General features: G+C 45.5%; 1 protein-coding gene across 1 annotated transcript in view; it reads right to left on the bottom strand.

The window, feature by feature from the left end:
* Positions 1–12369, bottom strand: part of LOC311239067 (uncharacterized protein) — an 83315-nt gene that overhangs the window by 45577 nt on the left and 25369 nt on the right. The window lies entirely within an intron of this gene.

The raw sequence follows: 12369 nt of genomic DNA, 5'->3' as shown, positions 1-12369 counted from the left end.
GTATTTACAGAGCATATAGGACATGCTAGTTAGCTTTAGTAGTGCAATACACTGTTCCTGATGTAATACTACTTTAAGTGGCCTTTCCTCTGGCCATAAGTGTGCGTGTGTGCGGCATGAGTGTTAAAGTGGCTGCTAGTGTGTGAGCGTGCTCAGCGTGCGTGTCGTGTATGTACTTGTGTGTGGATAGTTCAGTTTCTGTGTCTCTCAATGTTCATTGTTCAAGGCTCTGATGGCCTGGGGGAAGAAGCTTAGCCTAAGCCTCTCCGTCTTAGTCTCTAGAATTCGCAGGCGTCTGCCTGACCTCAGCAGCTGGAACAGGCTGTTATTGGGGTGGTGGGGGTCTTTCATTATCCTGCAGGCTCTGGATTTGCACCTCTTGTTGTATAGAGCCTGCAGGGGAGGTAGCGCAATACCCGTGGTACGTTCGGCTGAGCGCACCACTCTCTGTAGGGCCTTCTTGTCCTGTGCCGTGCTGTTCCCATACCAGGCAGTGATGTTTCCGGTCAAGATGCTCTCTACAGCTCCTGAGTAGAAGGACTGGAGTATCTTCCCCGATACTCTGAACTTCCTTAACTGTCTCAGGTGGTAGAGGCGCTGCTTCGCTTTCTTTACTACTGTGACTATGTGTGTTGACCATGTCAGGTCCTCTGAGATGTGGACCCCCAGGTACTTGAAGCTGCTCACCCTGTCCACGGTAGCCCCGTTAATCCTCAGTGGTGTGTGTGTCTCCCGCTGTCCTCTCCTATAATCCACGATCAGCTCCTTGGTTTTACCAATGTTCAGGAGCAGGCTGTTGTCCTGGCACCAACGTTCCAGTACCTCAACCTCCTCCCGGTAGGCCTTCTGGTCGTTGTCCGAGATCAGCCCCACCACCACCGTGTCGTCGGCGAACTTCACAATGGAGTTGGAGCTGAACTTGGCCACACAGTCGTGTGTGTAGAGTGAGTACAGCAGGGGGCTTAGAACACAGCCCTGGGGGGACCCGATGCTCAGGGTGATGGTGTTGGAGGTCTGACCCCCCACCCTGACCGCCTGGGGTCTTTCACTCAGAAAGTCCAGTACCCAGGCGCTCAGGGCGGAGCTCAGGCCTAGCTCGATCAGCTTGTCCACCAGTCTGGTGGGGACTATGGTGTTGAACGCTGAGCTGTAGTCAATGAACAACAGTCTCACATAGCCCCCCTTCTGACGGTCAAGGTGGGAGAGAGTGCTGTGCAGTACCTGGGAGACCGCGTCATCAGTGGACCTGTTTGTCCTGTATGCAAATTGCATAGGGTCCATATCACTGGGGAGAGAGGCACAAATGTGGTCCTTGACCAGCCTCTCGAAACATTTCATGACCACAGAGGTGAGTGCCACCGGTCTGTAATCATTTGGACATGTTGGGGAGGGTTTCTTCGGTACAGGGATGATGGTAGACATCTTGAAGCAGGCAGGGACTACTGACTCCGCCAGGGATTGATTAAATATGGCGGTGAACACCGGGGCAAGCTGGTTTGCACAGGACTTAAGTATACGTCCTGTTATACCATCTGGGCCTGCAGCCTTCCTGGTGTTCACCTGCATAAATGCTCTTCTCACACTGTGTTCCGACAACGAGAGAGCGCCCCCGCCCCCCCGCGGTTGCTATGCAACATACACACTAACAACTAGCTGGCCCCCCTAGCTGCCCCCCCCCCCCCCCCCCACCTCCAATGTACAGTCCCCCCCCACCCCCACCTACCCAATCCAATGTACAGTTTCTACGTCAAATGTATATACTCTTTTTTTTTTTTTTTTTTTGACTCTTTTTGCAAATCTGGTATGTCATAAATGTATAGATGTAGCAGTACTGTCTATCTGTATGTCATGTATGTCATATATGTTACGATGAATTGAAAATGGGGGACCCTGATGTAAACAAGACGAAAGTTTTTCTCTGGTCTGCATCCCCTTAACAATTGTATGTATTGAGCTGTACTGTACTGTACCCATTCTGCAATCTGTTAATAAAGTTTTCAATCAATTCAATCAATGGCATTATTCTAGTCAGGCAGATATGCAGACTATTTAGCACTTTGAGCTGCAATTCTTGTATGAAAGGTGCTATACAAATAACGTTTATTATTATATTTACCAAGGCAGAACGTTGTTTTAACGTACGACCTAGGACCATTATTATACAGTTTCAATATTTTTCAGGCAAGGCTAACGTTGTTTCCCCCCTCAGACACAAAGTGATACTGATTTGTGAAAAGGAATTAGAATCATAACTGTGGATATACACTCAATATACCATGGTTGGGTCATTCCTGGGTATTGGTGACTTTTCCGTCCTCAGGATATAACTTGTTATATATTACTTAACATCTTAATCCCGAAGCCCTATTTTCTGAAAATCCACCTAAAATACGTAAGTAAATAGAAGATTGATCGACTTCTACAAGGTCCATTGGCATGTTCTTGGTATCTAGGGACATCTATGGATCTCAGTGAATGTATTCCCAGTGTCAGAAATAGTGTGTATATTACTAGGCTTGCTTAAATTGTGATGAAACAAAGGAGAATATGAATTATGATTTTCCTTTGCATCTTTGACAGTGAATAACACTGTGCTAAAAATGACCAGACATGAAAAACTTCTTGAAATCACGTGTACAGAAAATCTAAGGAAATGAATAAAGGGAAGATGATTAAACAGAAGGTTTTGTAGATACAGTACTGAATTCTGCCATCCGGACCCATGCTATTTGAAATATTATTATAGAATATGAGGCCTATAAATTACCTTGTTATAGCTAACTTGCACATCTATGGATCTGGCCAAATCTACTCTTTCCAATGGCAGAGTTCAATTTGGTTTTATATCACCAGGCGTGCATGAAGAACCGAGAATGAAATCTACTGTAAATAATACAATCAGCTTTTTATTTTTGCGACAGGTTCGCCATTTTGACCGGACCGCACAGGTGGAAGAGGTTCAAATGAATCACATGTTTATAATGAAAGGCTTTTATTATAGATTGAGGTCCTCTTTATAACATTAAAAACACAAAAATGCATATATATATATATTGAAATATGCCTTTATTATCATATAGTTCAAGTAAAAATCTCTCTTAATTATAAATATATATAAATGGATAAATGAATGTTATTTATTATTATTATTATTATTATTATTATTATTATTATTATTATTATTATTATTATTATTATTATTATTATTATTATTATTATTATTATTATTATTATTATTATTATTATTATTATTATTATTATTAAATAATAATAATAATAATAATTATAATAATAATAATAATAATAATTATTATTATTATTATTATTATTATTATTATTATTATTATTATTATTATTATTATTATTATTATTATTATTATTATTATTATTATTATTATTATTATTATTATTATTATTATTATTATTATTATTATTATTATTATTATTATTATTATTATTATTATTATTATTATTATTATTATTATTATTATTATTATTATTATTATTATTATTATTATTATTATTATTATTATTATTATTATTATTATTATTATTATTATTATTATCTTTTTCCTCCTTCTTTTTCAGATTTTTCTCCTATCCCAATGTTAGTTGTTATGCCAATTCCCAATCCCCTTCCTGGTCGTTGCGCACTCTACCCCCTACCGTCGGTCCGGGAGGGCGGAGACTATCACATGCTTCCTCCGACACATGTGTACCCAGCCCACCGCTTCTTTTCACCTGGCAGCGCGGACTCTCACTGGAAGAGTGTAAAGTGTGGAAGGTCACACTACCTCTCCCAGATCCTTCCCTTGCTGTGCAGGCGCCCCGACCGAACTGTAGGAGTCGCTGTTTACAACGACCAGGACCCACCCACGCCAGGGTTTCCCACCCGCTAACACTGCCAATTGTGTTAGTATGGACGGTCAGCCAACCCGGAAGCACCACAGCTGGATTCGATCCCACTGTCTCTGTGGTGGTAGACAGACGCTTAGTCCGCTGCGCTACCCGGCCGCCCCTGTTATTTATTATTTTTATTGAATTTACTTTGTGTCGCCAAAATTGTGTTCCATCCTGTTAGTTTGTGATTTTTAGCCATCTGAATAAAAGAGAACTACAATTCATATGAACCAACATTCAGGAAGTAGAACCACAGAAAATTCAAAGAAGCAAAGTGAGGTAAGCATCAATGATCTGTTGCTTTTTTGCAAGTTTTATGGTGTTCTGTTTCATTAGGGGCTCTGCTTGGCATCACTACTGCACTCCCTCGCGTACGTGCACGCGCACTGAATAAATTCCACAAATGTACCTTTAATACCAGTATTAGTCTGACCACACCCCTCATCAGCTTACCTTCATAAGCAGGTGTGTGGTCACCTGCTCTCCTTCTTTCTCGCTTTCACCACAAGGAAGTGCCTCGGTAGTACCCCACTTGACGTGTTGTTAGTTGACGTGGAGAAAAATTTGTTTACAAGGAAGGAGATACGTTGACATCATATCTTTATTTTCTCTCTCACTATTTTCGAGAAAATACGGTGATATTGTCTTCGTACTGGAGTGTCTGGAAGATGTTGATCATTCTAAAAATCCTCCACCGGTTTTCGTATTGGGAACACGCCGCTGCATGCTTCTCAACTGCAGTTCCTTGCTGTGTTTGTTGTGGTGAAACCTGTCAGGCCACAGCTGAACTGTCGGACATGCCGCTGTTGTGAGAAGCGGTGCGTTCCAGGTTGGGTGAGTAGTGTTTTTGCTGGCAGGCTCCACTTGTCTGTTAGTGCTATGGGGGCTACTTGACAATGTTTATGGAAACCGGCCCCAGGCTAGGGTCCTTTGTTCAGCCACCTAGGCGACAGAAGGCCTTGGTCTGAAGACCATTATAGTTTTAACTAGTGGGCCGCGACCATTAACACTGGTGATCCCTGTGTGTTTTGGACGAGTGGATTCTCTCTGTCACCGTGTTAAGGCCCCATCTTTCATATCCAAATGAGAGTATTCCTTCACGAGGGGATATGTGCATGGATGTGCGATAGCGGCAGATCCATGTTCAAAGTCAGCTACACAGGCCAGTTGGTATTGTGCTGATTCCGTCGGGTGTTGGTAAAATCACCGTTGTGAAGCGGTGTTGACATCTTGTTTTCTCTTTTCTCTTAAAAAGTGAGGAGAGGTTCAGAACGGCGGCCTGTCTGGGTGAGTGTTATGTCATTGTTACAGGTTCAGTTGATAGCTGCTTAGCTTACGGTTAGCCAGTCAGCTGTTAACTGCTGCGTTAGCCTGCTGGGATCGCTGCATGGCCTGCTCAGGTTGGGCCTACTGTTAGCCAGTCAGCTGTTAGCTGCGGTGCTAGCATGTCGTGATCGCTAGGTAACGTTAGCTTGCTGCTATAGGCCATGGCCTGGCGCGGGGTAGCTTAGCTTCTCGCGCGCCGCCGTGAGCTCGCTTCTGATCGCGTCCGTCGTTAGCTCCGGGTAGGAACAGGTTTGACCAGACCTTATAACACGTTTTCTGGTTTTACTTTTCTAAATGTATTGTGAATAACGATGTTTTTCCCAAAACGTGTGTTGCTGCAATGCATTTGGGATACGGCGCGGGTTATGTGTGAGCTGTTTTTGTCACTGGCAGTTAGCTTCTCCGTGCAAATCGGGATGTAATGATCTGGTTGTTGTGTGAGAAACATCATGGTGTTTATATGTACCGTGTACTCACAACTAAGGTAACTAACCTATGAAGCTATGCTTGGTGACAAAGTGAGTAAAAGAATGTTCTTTTCTCAGCCTGTGATGACAATGAACAGTGTGTTCACATATTAACAGGTTTTCCTGTTTTAACTGGCCGTATTGAGGGTAAAATAAGAGGATTGTGTTTTCCCCCCGGTTCCCTGGGGACTTTTTCATCCTCCTATCAGACATGTTTGTGCACTATTTGTGTCTTTTGTGTGGTAGGGATGCGATGTAACTCTTAGCTTGATTGCTGAGGTTGTGCTAAATCTGCTGGAGAAACTTTATTTTCCTAAAAGAAAAAATGGTTTGGTCGCTGTCGTGTGTGCTTAGCAAGGCCTGTGGCCGATACTAATCGAGAATGATGTATTCTCTCATTGTGAAAAACGGCGTTCCTCTGTTGAGTGTTTTTGCCATTTTTTGTAGGTGATGATGGGTTGTGTGTGTCATGTGACCTACAACTGGGTTGGACTGGCCACAGAAGCGTATGTGTATGTTGGACCGGGGCTCTTAGAGCCCTCTCTATTCTGTGTTTTTCCTTAGTAAAAATCAGATAGCAGGTTAGCTCATGCGCTGTGTGGAGCTGTCAAACGCTTCATAGAGCTGACTATGACTGTGTCATATTCTCTTTTTGTCATTACATCGTATCATGGGTGTGGGGTCGTAAAGGGGTGAACTGGTAACCTTTCCTCTCCCCCTTGTTTCTGTCGGTCAGGGGTACACCCCCTGTCCTTCAAGGTTCCCGTCACGTGGCGGTTCGGCACGTTACGGGGGGGGGGGGGGGGGGGGGGGGGGGGGAGGGAGTTTCCTGGTCCCACGGCCTGGTATATTGGGCGTGTGCACCGCAGGAATTCCCCCGCCATAGAGTACGTCACCGTGCACGTCTCTGTTGGTAGGACTTCCGTGTGCTGTTCAGGTCCATGTGATGGATCTGTTTCAGGGGGGTGGTCAGGGCTCCTCCTCACCAAGCGCCTATTCGGACTCCTTCTTCCATGTGAGGGAGCCTCCATCTGAGTACAGAGCCTTCCTCCTCGGATTGTCAAAGTGAGTGGACCCTCTAGAACGGTCCTATTCTATTGTATATGTATTCGATTCAATTCGATTATTGAGTGTGTATGGGTTCAGTGCCTCTTCCCCGGAGAGCCCTAAAACCGATTTTTTACATGGCTCAAGGTGCAATATATTCTTTTCAATCTGTACAGCTCGCGTGGGAAGTCTCTCTGGGGATCCCCGTCTCCTTCCTATGGGAGGGTGGTGGGATGTAAAAATGTGAAAATTTTTTACCCCTGGCTGTGTAGACTGGGATACATACTGTTGGATACATACTGTTGATGCTTCCTTCTTTTCTATTCAAAAAGTTTTGGAGTTAGGGAGTGTCACACCCCTCTTGTCGTTCCCCTGGGCACCTTGGGGATTCAATGACAGGTCTAAATAGCCTGTTCATTGATGGGGGTGTGTCCCGACGCACGTATAGTGCTAGCTCGCTGTAAACAGGCGACTGACTGGCACGCCTTGGTTGCTTGTGGTTGAAACAGCGTTTTTATAAAGCAACTGAGATGGGGGGTTTTCCTCTTCCGACGACCAAATCCCACAACCTGGGTTGGTTTTTCGACGGATTCTCGTTCATGTCTGGGGGATGATGACGGAATGGATCTGAACATATGTAGAGGGGTCTCACGCCCTTGGGGTGGGCCACCAGGCGCGGTTCGGCCGAACGTCTGGGTGGCGCCTTCTTTTTCATGTTAAGATCGACACGCATATCTGCCCTTTCTCCTGGAGTTGGCATGTCGGCGTGGTTAGGGCACGGGACTGGTTCTGGTCACGCTGGACCGGATCAGTTGAACCCGTTGTCCGCCGGGGATGCAGATCTGCTGTTCTGGTACCCTGAGGGACTTGGGCTTTTTTCAGGGGGAAAAATGCCAGGTCGGGTGTCACAGGGTTAAGCGCTATGGAGACCCTGGTTGGGTACGTTTTTACTCAGCACTGTCGTAATGGCTTACGGCCATGCCAACCTGTACACGCTCGATCTCGTCGGATCTCGGCCGCTACACAGGTTGGTCCTGGTTAGTACTTGGTTTGGAGACCGCTTGGGAATACCAAGTACGGTGTGCTTAGGGGCTGGTTCTCCATTATTTTTCGCTCCTCTCTCACGCATGGCGAAGAGGGGCCTGTTGGGGGTGGTCTTTGACCTCCTCTGGTGACCCTGTGCTTCCCGTATCGCCAGGCCCGGTCCGAGGTAATGTTCGTCGACCCGTAGGCCTGGGTTAACCCTTTTTTGGAAACTGAGACACTTGTGCTGCGGTATAGCCGGTGTATACCCGCAGGTGTGTTTTGGAGTTTTTTCTTGAGGGGTTATAGGAACAACCACCGCTTTGGGTAACACCAAGGTGGTTGATTCCCTGGTGTGTTGGAGCAGTGTCAACTCCCGGGTTACCCGGTTGAGGGTGCCCCTGCACGTTCATGACGTCTGCCAATCGTGTCAGCCTTCTCTGCCTCAACCCCTCTGGGTGGGGGTTTTTAAATGGAGGCTTGGTCATGCAACGACGCCAGCATGCGCCCCTTCCGCCGGGGCAGCTGTGTTCAGCTGTCCCCTCTGGCGCCTGTCTCGTCCGCAGTCTCCAGGCTAGGGTTAACAGCCTGTTGCCTGGTTTTTCCCCGGTGCGCTGCCTGCTTCCGTTGGTTAACCTTTTTTGTGTGCTTACGGCCATGCTGACTGCCTGTTCTGCAGGGTCAGTGTGCCAGGCGGTGTACTATTGGGGGGACAGGGCCCGCTCGGCTTACGGCCGTACCGACCTGAACACGCCCGATCTCGTCCGATCTCGGAAGCTAAGCAGGTTCTGGCCTGGTTAGTACTTGGTTGGGATACCGCCTGGGAATACCAGGTGCAGTAACTGAGGGGCCTTTGTCCGAATACGCTGGCGATGTGGGGGGCGGGGCACTACGTGCCCACCTGGTGGGGTCTTGATGCTGGCATCATGGACTTCTCCGGGCCCCCATTCCAGGGAGTCCAGTCCTTTTGGTGGGTCTGGGTCTTCCTTCGCGCTCCGCTGCTACGGCCTTGCCACGGGGTTGGGTTTGCCCTTGACCCCGTGATTCTGGGGGCAGTAACGAGGTTGTTCCTCCGTTCGTTCCCGGGTGGCATGCGGGTTGTGCGTGTGTGTAGTCGTGGGGTCAAGCCACGGTCTGCTCACCCTGTGCGTTGAGTGCTTGAGTGCCTCTTCGCACGGTCGGGTCCGTCGCCTTCCCGTGAAGCCCCTAATAGGGGGGATACCCTCCATTAGGGGGGGTCGGGGGGGCTCGGCCCTCCCTGTTCTGATGGTTTTGGGGGGCTGTCATTGGGGTGTATTTGTCAGCCAGCGGCTCCCCTTGGCCTCCCCTTGTGCAGTAGTGATGCCAAGCAGAGCCCCTAATGAAACAGAACGTTAGGTTATGACTATAACCAAGTTCTGTCAATTAGGGGTGACGCTTGGCATCAGACGGCCGCTGCAGCCCTTGTCCTCACCTTGTGGTGAAAGCTTGGGAAGGAGGAGAGCAGGTGACCACACACCTGCTTATGAAGGTAAGCTGATGAGGGGTGTGGTCAGACTAATACTGGTATTAAAGGTACATTTGTGGAATTTATTCAGTGCGCGTGCGCGTACGCGAGGGAGTGCAGTAGTGATGCCAAGCGTCACCCCTAATTGACAGAACTTGGTTATAGTCATAACCTAACGTTAGTCTGTATGTCCTACTCTTAAATTTCAACCCTGTTAGGCAAAATTAGGAGGAAAGTAAACCACATTACACTAAAAAAATTAAGTAAAACGTGTTTGATATATATAATAAGGTATTGTTTAACGGCTAATTTGGTTGAAAATGTTCCACCCTGTTAGGTTCCCCCTGTTAGGTATATAAAGTAAACCTAACATGCTGGAACATGCACCTAACAGGGTGGAAAATCGATTACAAAATGTAAGGAAATATGTATAAATGCTGATATATATATATCCAATTGTAAACTGTATTTTACCAATATGTATACAATGTAACACGTTATTATCATTTTCTTTTTCTAAATTGGTTATTATTTGGCTTTATACCTCTGTCCTGCCGCATCACACCCGTGATTATGTATCTATTGATTACCCTCTTGTGTAAATATACATTACACAGTAATTGATCATTATTATAAAGTGTTATACCTTTTCATTCAAATTCCATTGCTAGGGGAACAGCTTTGTCCTATGCTTACTTCCTGTCAGATACTGTATTATCAAACATTGCAACAGGAAACACAAATGGGGCCATTTAGAATGTTTATATTGTCAAGTTGAAAAGGTCTATAAGATTTGCATTATAATAATTATCTCAAGTTCAAGTTTCTTTATTAGTTGTCATACAGAAATACAGAATACTTTTGTATGAAATGCTTCTTTCTGTTTTGCTCCTGAGAGTGTGCTAGGTAAAATAGATAAGTATAGAATAAGTATAATATAAGTATAAAATAGAAGTCAAGTACGTAAACAAGTGTAAACAACAAAAATGGTGCAATGAGGTATGAGTTGTGGTGTAAATATAAATAAATAAATATTAAAGGGGAACTATCTTATAAATGGCCTTTTTGAGAGTTTAGCATTGTTTCCTAGCTATGTGAACTTATATTAATATGATCTATATCTCAAAATTATCATATTGGCGCATTCTTCCAATTCTCCTCTCACAATATTCACCCTCACTGAACTGAGTCGTCTGAAAATGTGCCCTATATGTGATGTCATATAGTCACTGCTGCATGTTAATGTTCAGGCGAACACGACGCTGCTCAAGGTTTAGGAGCCCAGGCTCAAAACAGCTCGAGATCTTGAGGTAGAAAAATGCTGTTTTTGAGGACTTGATTAGAAATACAAAACAATGAATAAAAAAAATATATATATATATTACAGAGGTGTTCCATAGACTCACAGGAATTGTGTAAAAGTGCCCAAATAGTGAAAGAAATAGTAAAATAGTTCCCCTTTAAGTGTGTTAAAGTGTCTAAAGTGGGTAAAGTGGGTGCTACAGTGAGTTGTTTCTTTACAGTGAGTGTGTACGTGTGGATGTGTGTGCTGTGAGTGTATTTGATGGTTTGTTACATAGTGTTATTGTCATTGAGCATCCTGATGGCCTGGGGATAGAAGCTCCTTCTGAGTCTCTCTGTGCTTGCCATGAGACTCTGGTATCGCTTGCCTGACTGCAGCAGTTCAAAGAGGCAGTTGTTTGGGTGGCTAGAGTCTTTTATTATTCTCTTAGCCTTACTCTTGTTGTAAATGTCTTGGGGAGTGGGAAGCCCACCTCCAATTGTGCGTTCGGCTGAACGGGCCACTCTCTGTAGTCTGCTACGGTCTTGTGTGGTGCTATTCCCAAACCAGGAGGTGATAATGCCAGTCAGGATGCTCTCTATTGTGCATGAGTAGAAGTTCTTAAGGATCTTCTGACTCATGTTGAACTTCCTTAGGCGCCTGAGGAAGTAGAGGCGTTCTTTTGCCTTCTTGACTACACTGTCAATGTGTGTGGTCCATGTCAAGTCCTCGGATATGTGGACTCCGAGGTACTTAAAACTGTTCACTCTCGACCGGTGCCCCGTCGATGCTGAGGGGGTTGTAGTCCGTGACCCCCGACCTCCTAAAGTCCACAATCATCTCTTTTGTTTTGCTGACGTTCAGGGAGAGGTTGTTCTCCTGACACCATCCCGCCAGAACCTCTACCTCTTCCAGGTAGGCCCTCTCATCGTTTGCAGAGATCAGGCCCACCACTACTGTGTCGTCAGCAAATTTGATGATTGTGTTGTTGTTCCGCTGTGCCACACAGTCATGGAGGGGACTCAGAACACAGCCCTGGGGGGCCCCTATGTTGAGGGTGATGGATGAGGAGGTGCAATTGCCTGCTCTCACCACCTGTGCGTCAGGAAGTCCAAGACCCACTGGCAGAGGTCATAGTTCAAGCCCAGGTCCCTGAGCTTGGCTATGAGTTTGGAGGGGACTATGGTATTGAATGCTGAGCTGTAGTCGATGAATAGCATTCTCACATAGTTCCCCTGCCTCAGTGGTGGCCCGTGGATGCTTCGCCACTAGGGGCGCTATACCAAACATTTTGCAAACATGTACAGTACCACGCAACCGACTCATGGCAAGACGTGAGCGATTCGAGTCACGCTCACGGCAATGAATCGGCTCTTATGAACGAGTCGCTCAGCTGTTACTACAACAACACACAACCAGTCAAATAAAGTATAGTCTAATTCACAACTTGAAACACAATATATAAATAGAAAAGTTAGAAACAAAACTCGCTCCGTCTCCAAACACACGCAGATCTCTCCCTCTCTCCTTCTCTCTCTCACACACAGCGCGACGTGGAATCGATTCGTTACACAATCAGACCTATTATATACCAAGAATAACTTCAGTATGAGTACAGGGCTGTACACATATTTTGCATATTGTTAAACGAGCCAAGGCTAGCTATTAAACTATCGATATGAATAGAAAATCTGGGACCCTGATGTAAACAAGACAAACGTCTTTCTCTGGTCTGCATCCCCTTAACAATTGTGTGTATTGAGCCGTACTGTATTGTACCCATTCTGCAATCTGTTAATAAAGTTCTCATTCATTCATTCATTCAAACATAGACGATA

The sequence above is a fragment of the Notolepis coatsorum genome, assembly GCF_963971535.1.
Source record: "Notolepis coatsorum genome assembly, chromosome: 13".
Classification (NCBI taxonomy): Eukaryota; Metazoa; Chordata; class Actinopteri; order Aulopiformes; family Paralepididae; genus Notolepis; species Notolepis coatsorum.
The sequence above is the reverse complement of the archived record's forward strand: the minus strand, read 5'-3'. Positions and strand labels throughout refer to the sequence as shown.